Genomic DNA, 24,752 nt, shown 5'->3' on the forward strand with positions numbered 1-24,752 from the left:
TCCCTACTATGGAGTCTGTAGCCTTGCTGGAGTAGGAGGAACCCATTCACTACTCCGAGTTAAAGGCAGACTTATTTTTTTTCCCTTGGTTCTTAAGGGTAGCTCTTATTTTGTCATCCTTAAGAGGAGCATGTTCTTTGTTCTGTAGCAAAGAGAGAAACCAAACACTTCAGGCCTGATGCTGGGTTCTCAGAAATTGTTGCAAAGATTTCCAGTTGGGAATTGCACCTGGCCTTCAAAATACTTCTTAATTTTCATTTTATTATTTGAGTTATTTTAACTTCCTGTCCTGCAGCCTGTAGACTTCTGACCTCATTCCAGTAGGGAACAATAGCCAAAATTTACTGGCTTTGTGTTTTCAGAAATTAATTATTCTCAGGAATATTTCTTGTAGGAAAGTCTCAGTGATAAAAATGTTGCTTCAGAAACCCCTGTAAAGATGGGTGATGTTTGGTATGATCATGATTGCTGTGTTGTGCACTTGTGTCCTTAAGATACTTCCAGTAGTTAGGTTATATTCCTGTGGCATTGTGGTATTGCATTGCTTCTCTTAGTGTAAGTCAGCATAAATAGGAAATATATTTTCACATTGATGAAAGAAATTGAATAGGACCCAACATGAGGTTAGTCAAACAAAATTCATGTCTCTGTGTGGATACAGATCTTGTCTGGCTTGATTATGATGACAAGGACTTTAAAACGTGATATGAAAGTTTGAAGATGTTGTGGTTAAAAAACATACAAAATAAAAAGTATTAGAGCAAGTCAAGTGTTTTGAAGTTAAGTGAACAAATCATAGATAGTATTTGATGCCCTGATACGTTATGTTGGTTTCTGGTCTCATACTGGTTTTCTTTAATCGATGTTGCCCTTTAAAGGCAGCTTATATCTGACTCTTATTTTTGTTTGGTCTTTATACTGCCTTTCTGTTCTTCTGCATGTAAGTCTGAGATTTCTAAGTTTTTGGGGTTTGTTGTCTTTTTTTTCTTAGTTACGATTATAGTTTTACATGATTGACTTATGGCAGAATTCAATGACAGTAAGGTGATTCTTTAGCTTTGAGAGTAGTGATTTTCAGCAATAGTAACTGAAGGCAGTGTTTTACAAAACTTGTTGGGGTGATGTAAAATGTGCTATTTCTCTTTTGTATTTCTAAAAGGGAAATCAACTCCGAGTTACATCCACGCAAGTATACAATATTTGATGCAACACATGACCCTCTTAAAAAGGGTTTAATTGCTTCATTCTGGTTGTGAAGTGACTTTGAAGACTGCCTGGTCTGTTTTCTTGAAAACAAGTGGTAATCAAACATTAATTAAAGTCAAACCATTGTGACTTTGGGAAAATGTTTCTAAATATCTTGCCTGCAGACCTTTGTTCAGCTGTTGGCAGAACGAAGCATATTAAGTAACACACTCACTGTCCAAGAAATTAACCAGTTCTTGTTAGACTCTATTAACATGCCTCAACATTTTTCATCTCTTCGTTTCTGGTGCTTTCAAAAGCAAGGGGTCTCTTCAAGTAAACTGATTTTGTACTGCAAGATGGTAGTCCATCCTGAGAAAGAAGGAGCAATGATATATGTCATGGAAAGTTTAAAAGTGACTGTTTATATATTCTTGGTTATCTAGGTAAGCTTATATTGACATATTATTACCTATCCGTTAGAGACTTTCCCTCCAGTACTTACTGATACTTTTTCTAAGTTTTATCACTGTTATCTTGTGGTCCTTTTCTTATTCAGTCTTGGATTTTTTGCTCTGTACAGTCCCATTTAGGAAAACATCCTGTGTAAGGGTGCTAGTAGTGTTATAGCCACGAACACCACATGTGAGCAGAGGCTCCAGTTGCTGTCATCTCTTTCTAATAAGTGCTATATAAATGCAAAGAAGGACTAATTCTTATGCTGAAAATACCTGTCCCATCTCTTTCTTGAAGTGCCAACATACTGCATGCTTCCCTGATTTTTCACACAATTGCATGAGTCTAGATGGTCTGTTCAACTTGGTGAGACTAATTCTGTGTGAACTTACAGCCTTCGCAAAATCTTTCCTGTTTGAATTATCCTTTGGTGTTTTTTTTTTAATGTCTAAAAATGTGGTATCAGGCTTGAAGTTAATGCATATTTGTAAAGCAGCTGGCAAATCTCTTGGTATGAATTCATTCCTTAGGTGGGGTTAGTCAATGAAAAGAATTTGTCTTTATGAAGTGTAGGGTATAGATATTTTTATATGTCAGCTTTTATTTTGTGGTGGTGCTGAAAGGCCACATCATGATTGAATTTCATTATGTTGGTAAGAATACATGTGGTTCTTCACCATCAAAAAGCAAACATTTTGGGCCTGGAGACCATTATCCTTCTCTAAATAAATAAACATTTGAGAAAAATCCCTGAACTGTTTGTAGAGTGTTTTTTCTCTAATTCAGGTCCTGTGCTGACAGATGATGTGGGGAGTGGACATGGGGGGGTGATGGTGGTGACAAAAAAAACTATTGTTTTTTTTCCCTGTAGCCTAAAATATCAATAGTTCAACTTCTACCTGAAACCTATTACCACCTTTGTTTTGGTGAAGTCAATTTATCACCTCTCATTCTTCTGTGTTGCAACTTACTGGCATGTTAAATACATCCAATTGTATGTTCTCTTCCCTGTCAATCTCTCAGTTTTTCTTGAAAATTAGAGATAATATGTTCCAAAGCTGTGATAATGTTCAGTAATTGTTCTAGATAAAGCATAATTTCTACTTTTGTCTTTAGGACAGAAGGGAATGGCTGTAATTGTCTTTTTCAGTCTGATAGTACTTTTTCCTTATATCAGGAATTTTACTAAGCAGCCATGCTGATAATTTTCATATAACCTGTGGTGTGTTAATGCAGAAGTTCTTGAGGTGTGCTGATGCCATGTCATCTGTATACTGATGTTGTTCTCCATGTACAGTACGGTATACTTGACACTCAGCTCTTCTTTTCTTTTTCATTTGTTTGTTTTCTAGTCTAAGTTGTCAGAGAAGTAGTTTTATACCTTGGCCAAAACTGAAAACCATCTGCTTTTTATATGGCAGCAGCATCTAGCAAGGTTTGGGTATATCTGTCTTGGTAAGATATCATGAGAGCACCTCCTTGCAATTTGTTCCCTCTTTCCTTAGACAAGGTGGCACGACACTGAGTTGTTACAGTGGTGGTCTGGTACTGAGCCTTCTGTCTCAACTAGAATGCCAAGTACTATATACTACTATGCAAAGTTACCACAAATATGGAAATGCAGTTAGTTTTGTTGCAAACAAGTATTCTTTATTACTTCTAAAACCAAAAGCAATATAGTTTGGTGTTAAAAGGGAGCTTAAATATTTAGTAGAATCAACTATTCAGCTTTATTAGCCAGAAAAATATTAAAGTTTCGTGATAAAACTGTAAAAGAAAGGTATCTAAGGTAGAAATTTTGCTGGTGAAAAAATTCTGTCAGTTTGGGGAGCTGTTTTATTATTTTGCTTTCAGAGTTGCTTGCTTGATTCCTGTCTCTTGTTGCTTCCCACCTGCATCTTTCAGCCATGTCCCTTTCAGGACCATGTGGTTGGTTCATCTGCGTTTGGACAACACCTCATCGTGTGACATAACTTCTGCTACATATACATGGGTGAGAAAGTCTGCTGAGAGGTCTAAATTTAATTCTTTTTGTGAATAATAAAGAGTAACATTCTTGCAATACCCTGTACTTTAAGAGCTAGTGTATTACGCCAAATAGGAACAGGCCCTCTATGCAACCTAGCATATGGCAGTGGCTATTAATGAATGCTTGGGAAAGGCACGTAAATAATGGCTTGAGCTGTAGAATTTGAAAGGTTTTCAGTGTATTTTTTTAGAATACTGGTGTTTAAAAATGCCTTTCAGATAGGCCTAAGACCAAGGTTATCAGAACTGCTAAAGTCAATTCTTTTCTATATATCCTACTACTGTTTATTTCTTGTTGCTGTAGTTACCACTTAAATCACATTTTTATGGTTTACATAAAGTGGCCACAGTAAACAAAAATGACCATGAAATCCTAATAAAAGAACAAGTAAATAACATATTCTGTTCTTTCAGTTGTATTAAATAGATTTAATTAATATTGTTTTAATATCTGAAGTTATTTACAATAGCAGGTAACAAATTATTTCCTGGTTGTACAACAGGGTTTTAAATTCTTCCACCAAAAAAGAAGCAGAATGAAAATAGTGGTGGTAACTGCATAAATCAAGGGCTTTTTAAGAGCAGGAGAAGCTGCCTTTTCAGCCAAGTAGCTGCAAAAGGGAAGGTAAGCAAAGATACTGCTTTAGTCAGTATCAAGTCTAAATAAAGCTTTTAAAGGAGAAAACAAGCAGATCTCAGTCGGGAAAGTAAGGCAGAACGAACTGGCAGCAGTAGTAATGTGGGAAGTAAGATAATGACTGCAAGCATGAAATTCAGATATAAAAAGGCTGCCACAGAGTCATTTTTGAAGAGGGTGTGATACTGGGCTGTTTCAAATTATTATTCTTTTCCATATATATGGAATATACTTTTCCATATATATGGAATATACTTTTTTCAAAGTATATACTTCATGTATATACTTTTATATATATACTGTTATGTATGTCATATATATATATTGTTAGAATGAGTCCAGAGGAGGCCATGAAGATGATCAGGGGCTGGAACAGAGTCTCCTACGAAGACAGGCTTAAGAGAGTTGGGCTTGTTCAGCCTGGGAAAGAGAAGGCTCTGGGGAAACCTTAGAGCAGCTTCCAGTGCTTAAAGGGGGCCTACAAGAAACCTGGAGAGGGAGTATTTACAAGAGCATGTAGTAACAGGACAAGAAATAATGGCTTCCGGCTAAAAGAAGGTAGATTTAGATTAAATATTAGGAAAAAATTACTCATTATGGGGTTGGTGAGACACTGGCACAGGCTGGTCAGAGAAGTTGTGGCTGCCACATCCCTGGCAGCATTCAAGGGCAGGCTGGACAAGGTTTGGCGCAACCTGGTCTAGAGAAAGGTGTCTCTGCCCACAACAGGGAGTTGGAACTGAATGATCTTCAAGGTCCTTTCCAACCCAAACCATTCTATGTTTCTATGATTATTTAGAAGATGAGTTTTTCTTCTCTTAATTAGTTAGGGCTGCAGAGTTCATGTATCTCCACAGCATTAATAAAACTCTTACTGTATTTCATGCTTCAGAACAGAGGGACATTACTGAACTGACATAAAGCAAATTCAAATTTCTTTTGTAATTCTAATTGTGGTGCTGAGTAATCATGGTTTTATAAAACATTTAATCTTTTTCTTCTTTTTTACATTTGGATTTTTCACTGTTGTGGGGTTTTGGGTTGGTTTTGTTTTTGTTTGTTTTTTTTTTTAATTAGCAGTGCTGTACATATGAAGTCACTTCTAAGTGCACAAAAGAAAGGTGTAAACATCTGAATATAGATCCAAAATGGAGATCCTTATTAGAGCAAAATCGGAGGAACAAAATAAAACCACAGTACTAAAACAGAGATTCCCAGGCTTACTCTGCTGAAGTTCATTCACTGGCATTGATTACTGAAGGACTGTTGGTGCCAGTGGTGTTAATTTATCTGGTTTTATTGCCATCTATGAGAGCAAGGCCTCTAGCCTATGTTCACCAACCTGTTAAACGCACCTGAAACCAGGACCCCATGCCTGCTTCGCTTACTGGTTTATCACCTACTTCACTCCATCCTATTCTCATATATCAGAATCTACTCTTGTACAGCAGGCCCATTTAAAAAATCACTCTCAAAACAGTACCTGCTTGAAAGATGTTGAAAGTGAAATGAAAGTGTGACACAGTACTTCCCTAATGTGCTGTGCTTTGGAATAATGTTCAACAAGGAACTCGTCCCACAAACCCATCTGCAGATAAATAATCCTATCAAAGGCAGTTGAGTGCATTTGATTAAGGATTACAAGTGATTAGTGGTCTGCAAGGTTAAGAGTACGACCTGTATCATTAATGAGTATCCACGTATTAATGCTGCTTTGAGAGCAGGTTAAACTAGATGGCCTCTGAGGTCTGTTCCAACTGGAATAATTTCATTATTATCACACTTGTATTATTCAGATAGACATTTCATTTATTAAAAACATATTAATTGAATAAACTAAGCTCTGGCAAGTCATCACAATTATTTTACCTATTGCATCATGTTGTAGCATGGAGTTGCAAATTTGACCTAAGTTTAACACTTAAAACAGTAAGAGAAATACACCCATGCCCTTTGTCTAATGCTTTGAATTCCTTGTATACAGTTTTGTATCAGATTTAATTCCTTGTAAAAGAATTCCTTCCTAGCACACAGTTGACATGGTTCCAGATCTGGAAGTAGTCCAGAGTTGAGTGCCTGACTATTTGATGCTTTGTGTGCAGTTGAACTGTGTGAATGGACTTCAGCTTACTCTGACTAATTAATGTACTGCTAGCACTGAGACCACAGTAACAAAAGCATCCATGCAGGTTAGCAGTCTAAGAAAGGCTTGTAGCCCTAAGAACTTCCCAAAGCAAGGACTTGGAATATGAGAGGGCATATTTACATTAAAAAAACAAGCAAACAATCCCACCACCACCCCAAAATAACCCCAGTACAACCCCCCAATGTTACAGTGTACTCTGTAGATTCTGAATATATGTAGATGTTGAGACACAACTGGTTGACTTTAACAAATGACATGTTAGGTGACTATTAAGATGAACAGTCTTTATCATTATTTAAGAAATTGTATTTTGATTAACAGTAGTATCACCCTTCTCATTACGATGTGTGGGGAATTCATATGGATTTCCTTCCTGTGTTTGGGTAAAATTTGTACCTGTTGATACTTCAACTGTTTTCAATTAATATTGTTAATAAATTACTTTTAAGCCAGAAATTGGTGATGAGGGAGGAAATCTAAAAATTACTGGCTGTAAAAGGCCAATCACTTTCACATGCATGTTATCAGATATGTTTTTATGTAACTTTTTAACCCTTCCAAATACGTGAATTAAGCATGGTAACAGGATATAGCTGTTGTCATGTCTTATTGGTAGCAGCATGTTTCAGGGAAGTACTTGGGGTTTTGTACACTTTTATATAAGAAGAAAAGGAGGATGGCAACATAGCAAGTAATGTGTAAGGGTTTGACAGGTCTTACGGACTTTCAAGGGGTATAGAAAGCAACTAAAAGGAGTAAGAGGCACCAAGAGAGAGCAGAGTTACTTCCTTAGGCTGTTCTTCACTACAGAGATGTTGTGGACATTTTATTCTTTCTAAATAGTGTTGATGGGACATTGCCTGATTATTGGATTACAGAATAAAAAGATTGAATGCTAGAATAAGGTGCTAAAGAACCCTAAGTCATAAGTACTTGATGTGATTCATTCATTCAGTGGTTCTGAAGGATGAAGTGGCTGATCTGCTAATAGGAATGCATGTATGAATGCATGTAGTATGAGGTGTTGTGCCAGAAGTCCAGAAGCTATCAGTTGTTGTGCATACTGTACTTTTGAACACAAAGAGCAGATCTGGAATTTGCAGACCAAGGACTCGTATTTTAATGCCACATAAGTAGATTTGAATACTAAATGGATAGTCAAGTAGTTCTGTGAGCAGAAGTTCTAACAGTGCCTCATTTTCTATGTAGTATCTTAGAGGAAATGAAAACTACCTGCTGCAGCTGGGGTACTTACAAGGTGTCTCTCTTAGGCATGTATTTGTTCTCTAATAACATGGGCATATGCTGCAGCCTCGACTTCAGTTTGGGGGTAGGTCTTCTTTATCCACCTGCTAGTACTTGGAATTCTGAAATCTCTCAATTCTTATTAAACTGTACATGACTTGTGAATCCTCATCTCTGACAAAACTGTCAGAAGTTGGGTAGTGGGTTCAAATGTTAGGAAGGGTCAGGCATAACCTAGGGAGATACCTTAAAAAGCATTAATCTCTCCTGTCTTTAGCAGGCTAAACAATGATCTAAATTGCTTCTTTTGTTAGTGGAAGAGAGATACACACATATGTATTTATGTACTTGCGTGCCATATGTAGTTCATCCTACCTTCTTAAATTTACGATGTATGGCTTCTGGCAGGAAACTGTCTCTATAACCCAAGCAATGCTAGTGTGGCCGTACAAGCCTGTGCAATTACAGGCATAGCAAACTGTGATGCAGAGATGGAAAGTTAAAATAATCCAAGAATACCCTATACTGCTTTTAGTGGCAAAGCTGTCCTCTATCTCATAATTTACACTTAGGTGACAACAGTAGTTCCTGAAGTGCTGACGTTTGTAGCTGCAATTAGCTATGTGCTTGTTTCCTTATTGTCCCTCCTGTTGTATTAGCATAGTCATTTGTGTTGTAATGCAGTGACTTGGATCAGAAAATTGATCCGGACTTCAAGAGTTTATTGCAAGAAGCAATTTTTAACCAAAGTTAGTTCCCTAATATGGCGAAAAAATAGTGAGTGGCTCCACCAACAGATATATCTGCACAAATGTGGTTGTGGCACAAACATGAGAATAAGGAGCAGAAGGGTTACCTCTGTTTGAATTGGCACTTTTACCAAAATAGATGTTCATCAAAATTATGCCTCTAGAATCTGTTTTGGAAGTGATTAGTTTTGTCTGCAAATAAACATCCAAAGTAAAATACTGTATATGTTCTATAAAATCAGAGAAAGTTGTGGGGAACTTGAGGGCTGGATATATTAGTAAATAATGGTAGATGTCATTCGGTATTTGTGGTTATAAAATAATTCACACTGGAAGGAATAACTTGAATTACTTGAAGATAATTTCAAATTACAAGTAAATCATCTGCAACAATACATGTATGATTACGTGAAAACTTATTTGCTGTGTGCCCACTGTACAAGAAATAGGCCTAAAATTTATTGAAAGTGTGCTTTATAGTAGTATTTATGTAGAAGCTCTTTATCTGGGCATTTCTTCTCAAATGAACTATCTGGATGTCCATCTGGTTTAGTTAAGTCATTTACACTTACTTTATCAGTCAGTGCATATACATATCCTTTGTGTGTTTTAAAATGTTATGGATACATAACAAGTTCTTGAAAACTAAGTAGAGTCTTTTCAGTAAGTTTACAAAAACAAAGCCACTGTATTTCTTGCTTTCAGTTCAATCTCCTCAAATAAACTGGAATTTTTTAATAATGGCAATACATTCATTCTGCCATTTGGAGGAGCCTGTGCCACAGAATAATGATCTGAAGAAAGCTCACTTATTTGCAAAGAAGAGTCTTCATTTGGGAAGTAGTTCCGATGCAGCTAAGAGGTGCTTTGTCAAGTTCAGGTTAGTACTTCGTTTTGTTTTGGTTTTATTATACTTATTTGGTTTGGTAGGCTGGCATTTCATTTAAATTAGCTTACATGCAGTGTCATGTCGGAGCCTGACAGCCTTTGTGTTGGTCATTTGACTTATAAAGATCTTGAACTGAAAAGACACATGCAGTGGCATGTGCACTTATGAGATGTGTGGAGGGGAATTGTCTGAAAAATAATTTTAGCACAATTTATCATGTGTGGAGTAATTCAGGATGGAGATTATGATGATCATAATGCCATGATTCCCTTCTGCTACGAGTTCTTTTTCAGAGTTTTCTTATGTGTTTATTTTCTGAATTCAATATTCTGCTAAGCCAGAGTTGCTGTTTTGAATGTAAGTGTTAATTATTAAGTCTCAAATCATTCAGGGGAAATAAAAAGGAAGCCATGGTCAAGTTTTCACAACCCAAAATACCTTCAAATTTTCCACTTAAAAAAAATCTGGGTTTTAATGTTCTGTGAGTCAGATTTTTTTCTAAAATGGATCCTTAAATCTTGGCATGCTAATGCTGGATCAGGATTTAATTTTAGATGAATGGTTACTATAAGTTGTGGGTTTTGTTTGTTCGTTTTTTCTAGACATCCAATTATTTTTATAACATAATGACTTCCCAGCAGTAGTTGCTTTATACTCATATTCTGCATAAGAACTGTTTGCAGTGTACAAGTGATGATATAGAAAAACAAGAAACCCATAAACCAAAAAACCCCAAACCCCCACAATCAAATTGCTTCTTATCAGAAAGGCAGAGTAGATTTTGTCAGCCTTTACAGTGGTGCACACAGATCTAGAACCTTTTTATGATATCTGTCTACTTTGTTGCTAAATTACTAGATGACTTGCATATATAAAAATATATCTCTATAGATGTATATATTATCTGAGAAGCTTTTACAATACCATTTGTCTTGCTAAAAGTCCTACAGAATGAAAAGTACTCAATTTGGTAAATTTAATACTGTTGTATCTTTTGGGTCCATATAGGCTCCTGTTCTACCTGGTTTTGTGCACTTGCTTAGTTTCTTATCAGTGCCACTAACTTCTTATAAATGCTACGCTGGTACAGTAATGATGCTGAAGAACTTCAGTGAAGTAGAAAGAACTGTACTATTTTAGTGTAGGCCTCTACTCCCCTTAGAGAAAACATGAAGATACTTGTTTAAATCTCTACAAACATAACAGACAATTAAAGTTCAGAAACTAGTTAAGAAAAGCTTTTGAACTGTTAGAGTCCTCCAAACATGGACAGCACTAGTGAAAAAGAGCCTGTGCCTTCAATGAAGTTCTAAAACTTGAAGTGCATTTCAATGAAATCATCACACAAGAGAATTAATTTTGGAGATACTTCTTAAGTGTTCTGGGTGTATTTTGCAGTATGAATGTTATGTGTTCACCAGATACCAATTTTAAAATATTTTTTTATAAATGCTACAGAATTATAAAAACTGAGGGCTTTGATACATCTGACTTTATTTTTAATACATTTGAAGAACAATTTTCTCAAGCATATTAGGTTTTCCTGTTGGTGAGAATGTATTCTAGCTGTACATGAAGTCAAACTTTTACTGAACATGGTTCCATAGGAGCCAAAGTAGGACAAGGGTAAAACGTAAAACAAGTTCAGGATTATTCAGTAATAGTGCTTATGATGTCTGTAATATGGATATTGAAAGCAGTGAGTATATTTTCATCTGAATCTTTCAGCAGAACTATTATTGTTTCTAGTAGAACCTCCTGTTTGTGGTCAAAATTGGGGTTTCCTCAAAGAGAGTCCTGTATCTGAAGGGTGAGAAGGTAAGGTATTTGAGATTATATTATTCCAGCAAACAGTTAAAAGCAATTTCAATTACTTTTAACATACACAAATATACATAAATACTTGATTTATCATACATCAAGAAGTCTCAAATTGTTTATATCAGTTTGTTGGTTTTTTTCCTTTTTATCTCATGGGTGGAATTTCTGAAAATATTCAGCTCTGCTTTATAAATGTGTTTTCCATGAAATCAGTGAGCTGACCTGAGTGGGAATAAAGGTTGGTTTATCTTTAGTGAGACAAAGTTAAGTCATCACTAAGTGGTTTTGAAATCTCATCCTTGAAACACTAGGTCTTTGACATTCAGTGGGATGAGAATCTCAGAACAGACTGACTACTGGGGACTCCCAAGCTACAGTTCAGGTAAATAATTTCTTTGGAGGAGGAACTTAGATGTTCCTTCTTTTGAAAATTAAGATAATTAAGTACCAAAGAGTGCAATTTAAACTATAAATATTTTTCACTTAACATTTACATTTAAAATAGATATGCCTACATTTGTAAGAGGTTTTGTTAGTTACAGTTCAAGCATTATATAGTCATCTAACATTTCAGCAGTCCTGTTTCTAAAGAGGACTTTTTCACTGGCACAGAACATGAATCTCTAGTTCTATTCCCAGACACATTTTTATCTTGTTTTCCAACATGTAGCTGTGAGTGCATAGCTAGTTCAGCTACTGCAATTTCCATTTTGCAAAGGCAGAGATGTCTTTTGGTAATGCATGCATAATTTAGATGTAACAGCTTCTATATTGGAATAAGTGTTAGGGGCTCCGTTCTGATCATGGGATTAACTTGGTTTGTTCCCTCCTCCAGCTGGTCCCCACTTTCCCAAGGGAAAGGGTAGCTCAGTTTGTGTTGCAACAGCTCAGTGTAGTTTGTAACCTTAAGCCTTGCAGTCACCTGGAACTGGTGCTTCTGTACTTTATTTCTGATCTCAGAAAGCACAGTGGTGCAGCGGGTACTGCTGCCTCAGTAGTGGAAGCAGGAAGCTTGGAGAAGAACAGGGTATGCAATGGGAACAGGAGCCATTACGGCCATCTCCAGTAATCTGTACTAGTTTATCACCCAGTTTCCACTTTGCTTCTCTGTTTTGGGGAAGAGGGGGAGGAAAAGGTGGAAAATAGTTCTGTAACTGGTACAAAAAGAGCAAGAATTTTTTTCTGTTTAAAAAAACAAGTTTGCTTCTGCATGATAGTGTTCCAAAGAGAAAACATTAAAGCTTTGGGGATTTTTTTTTTTAGTATATTTTTTAAGGGCTTACCTAATTTCAATTATAGACTTACTTTTTTGCCTTCTTCAGAAAGAGAAAGATAATATAAAGGGTGAGGATTTTGAGATCAAGAATAAAAATTTAGTGTAGTTTAACAGAACAGATTAAGCAAATCAGAGATACATGTCTTATGTTTAAAAAATATTCAACTTCAGTGAACCATTAACATCAATGAGGCGATATGAGGTTTCTATTTTCAGTTCTATAGACAATGCAGACTGTGAGAGGAACAGGTGCATCTGAAGTAGATTATCTGGTTTAAGAAAATAAGCAACTATTCCTGGCAAGCAATTGGTTAAACAAAACTATTAAAATACAAGTATTTTCATAGTAGCTCTCTAATTAATTTAAGTAATTAATGGAAGAAATATGTGCTTGTAGTAAGTTGCATGTTTCTTCACAGGTGACAAAAAATACAGATATTTTTTCTTGTCCTTGACAATTCAGTAATCCTGTAATTCTTGTCACAGGTATACTAAACAACTGGGAGTGAATTTCTGCACCTCTTCAATTTCTAAGGTCATAAAATCTGAGCAACAGTTACTAAGAGTTCTTGCTGGTTGAAAGAAATCACATAGCAGACAGCACATTCAGTCTTATAGTAGTGATGTATTTTAAGAGACAGACTGTATCACTGTAGGTAAGGATGTGCCATTAGCACTGAAAAGTAGAAGCATGGTATCTGAGCAATATAGAAGCTGTGCACATACCTCTTTTTGTGCCAAATACATTGATATGTTAGTATTACAGAATATATTTGTTCTGTTCCTCTTGGAACACAATTAGTTTCCTCTCCTTTGTCCAAAAGTGCAAAAGAGATGTCTCTTACCTTGTTCTTGGGACTCATGATCTAAGAGATGTCTGTCTGAGAGAAGGCTCGTTGGCTGTGAGAACTGATATATAGCTTACCTTAGGGCTTAACAATGATAGCAGGACTGGATACCACCCAACAACTATGCCAGTTTTGGTTCCCACCATTTTGACATTCTTATTCGAGGCAGCCAAAAAAAAAATGGATCTACCATTGCTTGTGGACATAGATGGAAAAATATCTTTTACATACTGGTTTTGGTTCATATTCTTAATGAAGCACATACAGTTCACCTTTGATAAGCAAGTTATTATTGTAGATATTTTACTTTATCCAAAGATTTCTGGGAGCTTGAGTCTTATTTTCGGGGAGACAGATGGGGACACAAAAGCACGCATACATGCATTTGTCTTGAGTCTGGTTTGAAAGCTACTGTAAAACAAGTCATAAGTAAGGAGGAAAATGCATTCTTGTTTTACCAGGTGATTCTGGTGTCTCAACTCAGTTGTCTTGAGGATACTATTCATAGTGTCCTAATGGGAACACACTGGTTAAAACATTATAATTTTTAGCTCTGTTTTCCTTCAAGGACCACCTGGGGAAGTAACTGAAGTTTGTTCCTGTAGAAGCAAAAACGTTGGGATTTTTTAACAGTGTAGCCTGAATTTGCAGATGCTGTTTGAAACAACCAAATACAGTATAGAAAATTGTGTGTGTATATATATATCTATATATATTTATAGGGGTTTTATCTATAGTTACAGGCTGTATATATCTATATACATAGAGAACTATCTATATATATAGATAGTTACAGAATAGTACTGCCACCACTATAGATAGTGGTGGAAGTACAGTTGTGCAGCTGAACTAAAGGGATTTTGCTGGATAACTACTGCCTGTTACTGTCATTGACAAGTCAGAGATAATTTCCAAAGCTGTAGTCTGGTTGAGGAGGAGTATTTGCTTTTATGTGTATGTTCCAAGCCAAAACACACACTTTGTTTTTACCAGTGTTTTTACTAAGATCCAAAATCATCACAGCATTGTTGCTGAAAAGAAAAAAAAAGTTATTTTTAAAACAAAAAGTGTTATGAAAAGAACAGTGACACCTGAGTGGCACAGAGAAAACCTGTCAGCTGAACTCTTGACAGAATCTGGCGGAAATTCAGAGTCTGGTTTGTCTCTAGTAATTCCATTAACATTTCAAAGGTGGGTGATGTTCTGGGAATTTCACAGAAGGGATTATTTTTTAAGTGAAGAATTAGTGCTTTAAAGCTTTGCCTGTACTAGGACTATTGCTGCTATCTTGCAATAGGTAAATGGATTATATCTGAGACGCCAAGTTCTCTATCAGTCGTTTTGCTACTTTGTCTGTACTGGCATAATTGAAGTATCAGCCATCTTTTGCCACAGTGTGAATAGAGCTGTATCAGTATAAAACTGCATATATTGGTAGCTTATTTCTGCACAGAAGGAAACAACCTAGGGCTGGCCCCATTCCAGAAATTTTTAATTGTATTGCAGTTGCTATGCTTGTATAAACTGTTTGTATTGGAGACCTTATACCAGAAGAAAGTGACTTTGTTCTAGTTTATTTGCCTTTATCCTTAGAGCCCCATAAAAAGTCACAGCATTTCAGTTTCATAGGTTCACTTTGTGAGCAAACTTGCCCTTTACACGGACTTACCTCCATCTGTGCTACAGGCTAGAAACCATGGGTGTTTTGACAATAAAAATGCATCTTCCTTTCTAATATAAGCCTAATCTATTCAGTTAATACTAGAACAAGAACAGTGCATACTGTGAACGGTTAGAATATGTCCATCTGGCTTCATGCATCAGAGCCTATAGAGCAGCTGTCCCTAACCTGAATCCCAGCTTAACTCTGTTATTCAGCAAGGAACACGATGTTTTAGATGCTCCAATCACACTTTCAGCTGTTGTTTTATGTAACAGTGAATTGCCTTGCTTTTCTGCTGTGTAAATGAATCTTGTCCATTATATGTTGCCTAACAATGAATTAAGAAAGTTGAAGTCAGAGTATCAGAACTTGGATCGCTTGCAAATAAGGATGATTTGCATTTGCTCATTCTGTAAAGATAATGTTGAGCAGATTCAGATGATTCCTGTTTTAAAGCTACAGGTTAGGAAGAGATCTTGATCCACATTAAAAGGAGGGGAGTGGATCCTAATGGGGAAAAGTCTGAAAATCACTATAGCCCTTCTGCTCAAAGGCTGGGAGCAGTAAAGAAAGGATCTAGTCAGAGACTAGCAAGCAGGAACAGAAAGAGCCAAAAGCCTAGGGGACCTTTGACCATTCAGAGAACATTCACTAGCTTTAATTAGCTGTTCTCTGTCCTATGCTCATTGAGTGTTTGTTCCACCTTCTCTCTGTCCATTCCGCCTCTATTGCTTTAATACTGCTTACTTCATTTGATTCCCTCCACCCAATCTGCCCTCCTTACTCTGTATATCCTTCCATTTCCTGGAAACAGAAGCAAAAGCCACCCCCAAAACAGAACTAGTGTTACATTTACTACAATCACAGTGTTTGTGCTGTGTGTGAACTTTTCCCCCATGCTGTCTTATCTGTTTAGACTGCTGGTTTTTATATGACCAGGGACCTTTTACTGCTCTGTGTTTATGCGCTGTCCAGCAGAACTGGAACTTCAGTTTTCATTAGTCCTTAGAAGACCTTAAATATGATTAAGAATAATATTCCTTTATCCTGCTTTTTTATAAGAAGTTATTTCCCAACAAATGACTACCCTTAATGAGATGAGGTAGATGAGATTTAACAGGATAAGAGGAACTTTGCTTTTGTTGTTTTTCAATAGGTGAACTAGTGATTTAAAAGTATAATGTTACAACTGTGGTTATATTATAGTCCAGAATAAAATGATAAACTTTTCAGAATTAATTTTCTATTGACTATTTGCATTGCACTTGCAGTGATTTGTAAAATGTTGGCTCGTTTCCCATGTTTTACATCTTTTAAATTTGCTTTCTAGAAACCATTTTGGTAGGTGTGGGTTGCTTGTCAGAAATCCATTCCGAAGCTTGAATGCCAGGCAAGCAGGGTACTAATGATGGATACGAATGGATATCTTCAGGATAACAATGGATGCAGCATCTTCAAAAGCAGTTTCATTCTGGTAAGAATTTGCATGCAATGTATTAAACAGTATGTGATAGTTCTCAGTAAAATGTGTTTGTATATCTCTCTGAAGATTTGCCTGATTGTTCAATGAAAATTTCTTCTAAAATATGAAAAGTAGGAGCATGACTCTGCATTGTGTAGTATTTTAAATTCTGAAGCAGTGTACAACAACTTTAGTTTACTTAGTGATTTCTGGCATATAAAAATGGTTAAGTATCTTTAGAAAAGTAAGTTATTTTAGAGAACTAGTTAGTGGCCATTTATGGCCATTGTTAATGAGCCTGTTTCTCTGAATATTTAAAATTTAATATTGTGAACTGTCATGTAAAAAGAACAGCTTTCTTTTGCATTCAGAATATGTTATAACTAGCCTCTGGTGGCATATTTCACCTTTATACATGTAACTGTTCTAACAGGCATTGCATCCAACTTGCAGGAGATATGAAATACTTCTGTCATTATTGAAAAATTACTCATAGCAGGAAACTTTTAGTCCTTGTACAGGTTAAAAAAAAGAAGTATAACAGCAGAATGCTAAGTCACTACACTGGTACTACTTTGCTAGAAGCTTCACACCAGTGGAAGTTTTACAGTAACTACAGTATAAGTGGTTCCTTTTAGTTTAGTCTTTGAAACAGCTTAGGCCAACAATTCCTTAAGCAAAAATTCTTGTTTTCACCAAAACCAATTATGTTCATATCCATGTGTATACTGACTTCTTGAAATTCACAAAGAATTTGTCCTTTCTACTCCTTGAATTGCACTGGTGGTTAGTACTGCAGTAGAACTGTTCCGGTAATAGCTGGCAGTTCCTAAAGCTTCTTCTTAAAGGCATTTTTGAGGTCCTGAGTATATACTACTTAGTAAAAAGCAGCACAGAGACTGAGCATTCCTCTGATGAACTAGTTTCATAGCCGAGGTAGCTGTGCCAGCACTGAAATTAGGATTTTGACACACCTCAGGAACTCTTAATTTTCTTATGCCATGCTGAAAGCTGTGGTGGCTCAGGAGCTGATTCACAAGCAGATTAGGCATTAATCAGATGGACTACATTGGTTAGAGGGGTGGTAGTTAATGTCTGAGAGCAGTAACAGCGTTTGGTACGCTGCGTGCCTGTCAGGAGGCCTTAGCCCTGTGAAGAGGCAAGGATAAGGAGCTCAGGCATGTCATTGTGCAAACACAGATACCTCCTATGGGCACCTGATGAGAGCAGCAGAACTGTGGTGTATCCTGTTGGGGGGGAGCAGTGCCAGCCTAGCTGACAGAACCCAACTGCGCTGTACTCAGTTGCATGGTACATACATGCACCATAACTTAACAGGTATCTAAGCCAGCAGTAATTGAACAAGGGTATCCTCCTCACTAAGATACTGGGAAAGTACAGAGTGTGCCTGGTAGATGAAATCCAGAGAGGTCTGTGGCCAGATTCCAAAGGCCTGATACAAGTGTACAAGTTAGACCTGAAAAGATTAAGGTAAGCAGTCTCCTCATTTGAAATCAGATTGGTACGGAAGTGACTAATAGTGACTTCTATGTAATATCCCTTTCTGCAACACTCGTCTTTTCATTTTTACTTTCTAGGTGGGTGGGAGACAAAATCTGGCCCTGAAAGTGCTATGCACTCATTTCAGTGCCAAAACGCAAAACACAAATCAGCAACTGTAATGTAAGGGCATGCTAGGTTCCTCTAGCTGCACCAGAGAAGTATGAATGCTAGATATGTGAATGTAAGTTTAGATATCTACCTAGATATGTTTATAAGTAGTTTTTTAAACTGCTATGATTCTGTAGGCTATTGAAGTAACTTGGGATGAGGAAGTTAGGCTGTTCACAACATTTTTTGCCAGGCTAGTCTTTCATTCTGGTTCACTGCATGGCAAGTGTTTAGTTCTTTGTTTGATCTGTTTAGATTTTAAGCCAACTTCTAGGGAGGAAAAACAAGAAGGGGTGAGCTCTTCTTAAGTTTTAAAACCCCTCAAATTCTGAAGGACAATATCAATCAAGAAAAACCTAGTTTGCAGTTTCCATGACATAAAGGTATCTTATCTGCAGTTGCAGTAGTTATAAAAATCAAGGCTGGAGTGTCTTTTTCTGTGATCTTTTCTAAGGTGACTGTACTGACTGGTATTGTTTCAAATAAAAACAGTTAAAACAAGTGATTGACTTACGAAAGGGTTGACTGACATTTAGTGTTTAATTCCTCTTTTGCTGAATCATTTTTGGGATATTAGCTTTATTTCTGACACTTTAGTAGGTGGAAGCCTGAGGGGGAAAATGTTGTAGTTCTTTCACAATTCATTAGTTTGTGGATGTTTCTGTTATGTTGTTTCCACACCAAATGACTCATATGTTAAACGAACACGCCAGCTTAAAGGCATGCCCTCAATAGTGCAGCCCACAGTGAAACTTGATGCCACTGCATATAAAAATTGGAAGATGCTCAGACCCATTTGAATCCTCAGTAAGTTTGGTGCACATTGGACACGTGCTATCAATTAGTGTACTTGCTTTCCATCAGGGTACTTGCTTTCAAAAAGCTGTGTTTTACCATGTCCGTTTGCTCTTTCTCACACTGCTGTTCTGATGAGTTTGTAGGCTACGTTTGTCTGGTGAGCATTAAGTTGGAACGGAGAAACATTGATTTATTTAATAACATGGCATAGTTTCAATGTATTCTTTTCTGGACTATTTGGTGATAGACTACAGAAGTAACCTGCTTTGCATTGCCACCTGTGTATTTTTTAATAATTTAGACAGACTCAGAAATGCTTTTATTTGGGAAGTTGATAGCACACATCTAATGCCCTACATATTGTGAAAACTGTAATTAGAGTGAACCAGTTGGCCTCTGGTTATCTTACCTCTCCTTGAATTTTTATTTTCTTACCAATTTAGTTTTTCCTCGTTTAATAGAAATGTGAAAGACAAAACAGATTTACCTGTTGACAGCATCACACACATTAACAGTTACACTAAAGAAGTTTCATACCAGAACACTGTAACAAGCAGGTCTTAAACTGGCTCAGGGTTCTAGTCCTACATTTTCTATCTGCAATATGGAGACAGATGTGTACTCACAGCCTGCATTGATTTGTATACTGAAAATATGTATATAACTCCATAATTTTTGTTCTCTGGATGACAGACCTGTGGTTTCGATAGGAGTAAGATGGATTGCTGTGACAGACTAGATACAACATACCCTGAGTCAGGTACTCTGGCTTTTAAATAACAGTCCTGTTTTGCCATGCATGATACGTAGCAGAGTAGTTTATGCCAAAGTGAACGGATATATTTATATTAAAGTGCTTTTTCCATAAATTTTTCACTTAACACTACCCATGGCTGTACACTGTGTGCAAGGTTTTCTGTCTCCTGGCTCGTTTTCAGGAGGTTCTTGATGCTCACCTAGCTCTGCTTCCACTGATGTGGAGCTTATCTGCCCGTCCCTTGTCTGCTTGGGGCTGCAGGACTGTAGACACATTAATGAAAACTATGTGTAACTATTAATAAAAGTGATGACAATTTCCACAGGAAACACTGGAAGGCAATAAAGTAGCCGCTTCAGTCTTGTTTCTAGCACCCCAGACCAAGTCATCTTGGGTCATATAAGGATGCCTCACTGAAAGAGTATAAAAGGTATAAAAAATGACCATGCTACTGTTGCAGCTGCAAGTGGTGTTGAAGTATAGGCAAGGAGAGGAAGGAGGTAGCAAAGTGAAAATACATCAGAAATTGTGGCTCTGGCCAGGCTGATGCGTTGGAGAGAATGGGGTGTATGTACGTGCAGAGGGCAGTATCTCTGCCTTCCTGTACGCATGTGCCTTTAATAACCTCAGGTAGCAGCAAATGCCAGAAATGAGGCATACTGGTATATTCCACCTCTACAGGGGTAAAAGCTGCCTCAGCAGCCTGTTCTTCATGTGTGTCTTCTGAGTCTTTGGCTTGTCAAGATCCTTCCTTCATTTGTCAGGAGAGATCCTGGAATCTCATAGTGTATGCTGCAGCATGTACACTTTTGAGTCCTGCTTTCACTTGACCACCTGCTCCCTTCCTGTACTGTGTGATGGAGATGGGCAGTTCAGAGGGGCTGGGCTTTGAGGTCTAATCGGGGTTTCTATGAGCACAGACAGGCGTGATGTCAGGCGCTGAAGGTCCTGGCCTGTTCCCGTTCCTGTTGGGTCCTTCCGTCCCTTTCTCCTGGGGAGGTGGTTTCTCCCGTGGCTCCGGACACGAGTGCGCTCAGGTGGGCTCAGCCGCTTCTCTGGGACATCGCACCCGAGTCAAGCGTTGCCTGATCCCGCCGGCAGCGCGATCGGGGAAGCTGCCTCCGTCAGGGTGAGCAGGGCTTCGCCGCGGTGCCTCGGGCCAGCTGCAGCGGCCGGGCCGTTCACCCGCCGCGCGGCGCCCCCGCCGCATTAGGACCCGGGCGGGCGGCTCCTCCCCGCCGCAGCTGGGGGCGAGGGGGCGCGGCGCCGAGCGGACCTTTTCCCGCCGCGACAGCTGCTGCTCGCTCCCCATTGGCTGCCCGCGCGGGACTCCGAGGTGTGCGCCCCTCCGAGCGGGCCCGGTCCGCCCCGCGGCCGAGGCTGTCCCGACGGGCGGTTGCCGGCCTGTGGCAGCGCCCGCGGCTGCCGCGGGCTCCCGTCACCTGGCTGCTGCCTGACCGCTCCCGCAGTGCAGCGCGGTGTGGCTGTGGGCTCCACGCACCTGGAGCTGCCCTTACCGTGCGTGAGGACTGCGCTGCCACAAACGGGATTGCGCTGGGGATACCCTCGTGCCGCTGCTGTATTTCTGCTGATGCCGTGGCACGCCTTTCTAACGCGGATTTGGGCGCGCTGACTTGTTTCGTGCTGGGGAATTACATGTGCAACTGTGGGCTGTATGCCAGAGGGGGGACAGGTTCTTGCCTGCAGCTTTTGTGTACCCTGGGAAAAGACGTGTAAATAATGATAGATGAAAGTGTTTAACACAACGAGAGCTATTTTAATTATTCCAGGAAAATAATTTGCACAACATATAGACCAAATGATAAATACAACCTGAAAGCTTACCGTGTTAGTTGTAGGTTTATTGCCTTATGTCAGCTTTGTGCATATATAGTGTAACATACATACAGTGTAACTTTAGATCTTCCTTTAAAGGCTATACAGTGGATTGTGACAAATGTTCAAAACCATGCTTTGGCTAATACTAAAATATCCTCTGTTTAATGCCTGCATGATATTCATACAAGACAGGTATTGTGCTCTTAAATCAACTATTGTGTATCCTGCCGAAATCTTTGCAGTTTAATATTTAAAATGAGACATTAAGAATAAAAGCTCTCATCATTAAATAAGAATTAAAGTGGAGCAGAAGCTGATACATTATCTGACACTTGGCTTCAATGGCTGCGTATCACAAAGTAATGGCTCTCTTAAACTGTACATTAATCACCAACAAGAAGTTCAGAAATGTGTGTTTCAGCCCAGAAACTTTTACTATCAAGCAAATAGCTTTCATGCTATTGGTATGAGCAAAGAAATGCCTTTAACAAGAAATTCCTTCACATCTAAATGAAGTTAATTTATACCTTCTCCCATACAAGTTTAGTTTATTGCAATTGCCCAAGGAAAAAAGTGTGTGGGGCAACTTTGCAGGTAAGCATACAGTGAAGTATATTTCAAGTTACGTATATTCAGTACATGTTTTCAAGCATATGGTAAAATACCTTAAAAAAGAAAAATGTCCGTTTTAGAAAGTGATCAGTATTTGTGTAATTAAAATGATCACAGGCAAAATCTATACTTGTAAAAGGTGAATCTGGCAGGTGACAGTTCTACTCACAAATTCACAGCCTGTGTCATCCCCCAAAGAGTAAGTTAAACAAGGAGAGTGAATTTTATGTTCCAGTTTTCCAGTGGTGAACGGTCAGCTGCTTTCAGAACATAAATGTTATAAGGTATATTGCCTTTTGGATTCAGAAATTATATATTGCCTTTCTGCAGCCTGTTGGGTCGCTTTTATGCCAGACAGCTTTTCTGTCATTGCAAGAAATACTGCAAGACAGTAAGGTCTTCTCAGACTGACAGCTGTACATGAACAGCATGTACATGAAATTCCCTTCTCTAACAGAACCAGTACCCATGCCTACATGGAAGTGTCACTGTACAAAGTTTCTGTAGCTCTTTGAATTCTTGTTTTCTCTCATACTGGTATTAGCTTCATTGTCTCTTTCCAGGAAAGAGTTCCCAGGCAATCTTTCTGGTTCTTTGTGCTGTCTCTATTACTGACCTTTTGCACCTTTGTTTGTACCCTCTATCATACTGCGTGATACTTCAGCCATTTACTTCTGCCCTGTTCACCGGACCCAGTCACCGACTAAGCCACGAAGGCCCATCCTTGTGTTAGCAGTGTGGGCAGTCTCTCCCTCCTGTTCTCCCACTGTCTCCCACCCCCAGACAATATAATGTTGTTTTGCCTTCCCAGACACAGTGGGGAAAAAACCTCAAAACATATGAAGCCCCGTCCTTTTGCTCCTTTTCATTTTTTTCCCTTGCCTGTCTTAATGAAATTAAGACTCTTTGCTTTTCAAGAAAGAATGATAATTTTCTCTATGTTTTTGTAATGACTAATACAATGGGGTAATGTATTTTCTAGCCTTTGCTGTACAATATGCATTTCAAACTAAAACAGGATGATCTAAATGATCACGGCTAAATTGAGGAAGTGTGGACTGGATGACCAGGTAGTGAGGTGGACTGCGAACTGGCTGAAGGAGAGAAGCCAGAGAGTTGTAGTCTATGGGGCTGAGTCTAGTTGGAGGCCTGTAACTAGTGGAGTGCCTCAAGGGTCAGTACTGGGACCAGTACTATTTAATATATTCATCAATGATTTAGATGAGGGAATTGAGTGTACTATCAGCAAGTTTGCTGATGACACTAAGCTGGGAGGAGTGGCTGACACGCCAGAAGGCTGTGCTGCCATCCAGCGAGACCTGGACAGGCTGGAGAGTTGGGCAGGGAATAACGGGATGAAATATAACAAGGGAAAGTGTAGAGTCCTGCATCTGGGCAGGAACAACCCCAGGTTCCAGTATAGGTTGGGGAACGACCTGCTAGAGAGCAGTGTAGGGGAGAGGGACCTGGGGGTCCTAGTGGACGACAGGATGACCATGAGCCAACACTGTGCCCTTGTGGCTAAGAAGGCCAATGGCATCCTGGGATGTATTAGAAGGGCGGTGGTTAGTAGGTCGAGAGAGGTCCTCCTTCCCCTCTACTCTGCCCTGGTGAGACCCCATCTGGAATATTGTGTCCAGTTCTGGGCCCCTCAGTTCAAGAAGGACAGGGAGCTGCTGGAGAGAGTCCAGCGCAGGGCAACCAAGATGATTAAGGGAGTGGAGCATCTCCCTTATGAGGAAAGACTGAGGGAGCTGGGTCTTTATAGTTTAGAGAAGAGGAGACTGAGAGGTGACCTTATAAGTGTCTATAAATATATAAAGGGGGAGTGTCACGAGGATGGAGCCAGGCTCTACTCAGTGGCAAACAATGATAGGACAAGGGGTAATGGGTGCAAACTGGAACACAAGAGGTTCCACTTAAACTTGAGAAGGAACTTCTTCTCAGTGAGGGTGACGGAACACTGGAACAGGCTGCCCAGGGAGGTTGTGGAGTCTCCTTCCCTGGAGACATTCAAAGCCCGCCTGGACACATTCCTGTGTAACGTTATCTAGGTGTTCCTGCTCTGGCAGGGGGATTGGACTAGATGATCTTTTGAGGTCCCTTCCAATCTCCAGCATACTGTGATACTGTGTGATACTGTGATCTAATCAAGATAACAAACAGTATAGTGGTGGTGTACTAAGGAGTTAGTGCTTATGCTATTTCTGACTGCCTTGTTTGCGGGTGATCAGTAAGTAGTCACTTTTTGGGTGGTTTTCAGCAAGCTCTGTGATGAGGATTCTTGTTAAAACAATCCTTTACAAAAAATGGCAAGGGAGAAAATGTTCTATTTTAGGTCTTTGAAAAATAGAATTCTAGGAAACTGACTGGAAATGAGGAAAACCATGTTTTAGGTAGAACCTTCTGTGATTCAGATAAATGAGTTTATAATAATGCTGATTTTAGTTTTTAATGTATTTGACTTTACTGCATACATAAGAGCTTAATGTGGGCAAATTTTAGTTGTTTCAAAATCTTCTCTGACCATCCTGTTGAAAATGACTAATTAATAGCATTTAATGCAAACTTTAGGAAGAGTTACTGTGAGATTGTGCATAAAAGTTCAATGATGAAATCAACTTGCTATTCTTTTTGTTGACATTTTTACGTAGGAGCTATCATATTGGC

General features: G+C 38.6%; 1 long non-coding RNA gene across 3 annotated transcripts in view; it reads left to right on the forward strand.

The window, feature by feature from the left end:
- Window positions 1-24,752, forward strand: part of LOC134161861 (uncharacterized) — a 35,170-nt gene that overhangs the window by 3,517 nt on the left and 6,901 nt on the right. The window contains exons 2-5 of one of the 3 annotated variants that reach the window (XR_009964113.1): window positions 9,152-9,326; window positions 11,064-11,153; window positions 11,468-11,538; window positions 16,274-16,417. This is a non-coding gene — a long non-coding RNA (uncharacterized LOC134161861). The remainder of the gene's footprint in view (window positions 1-9,151; window positions 9,327-11,063; window positions 11,154-11,467; window positions 11,539-16,273; window positions 16,418-24,752) is intronic. The other 2 variants (XR_009964114.1, XR_009964115.1) reach the window with 2 other exon arrangements.

This window comes from Pezoporus occidentalis, unplaced genomic scaffold (genome assembly GCF_034315485.1).
Source record: "Pezoporus occidentalis ecotype Australia unplaced genomic scaffold, CSIRO_AGI_Poc_V1 ctg18, whole genome shotgun sequence".
Taxonomy (NCBI): domain Eukaryota; kingdom Metazoa; phylum Chordata; class Aves; order Psittaciformes; family Psittacidae; genus Pezoporus; species Pezoporus occidentalis.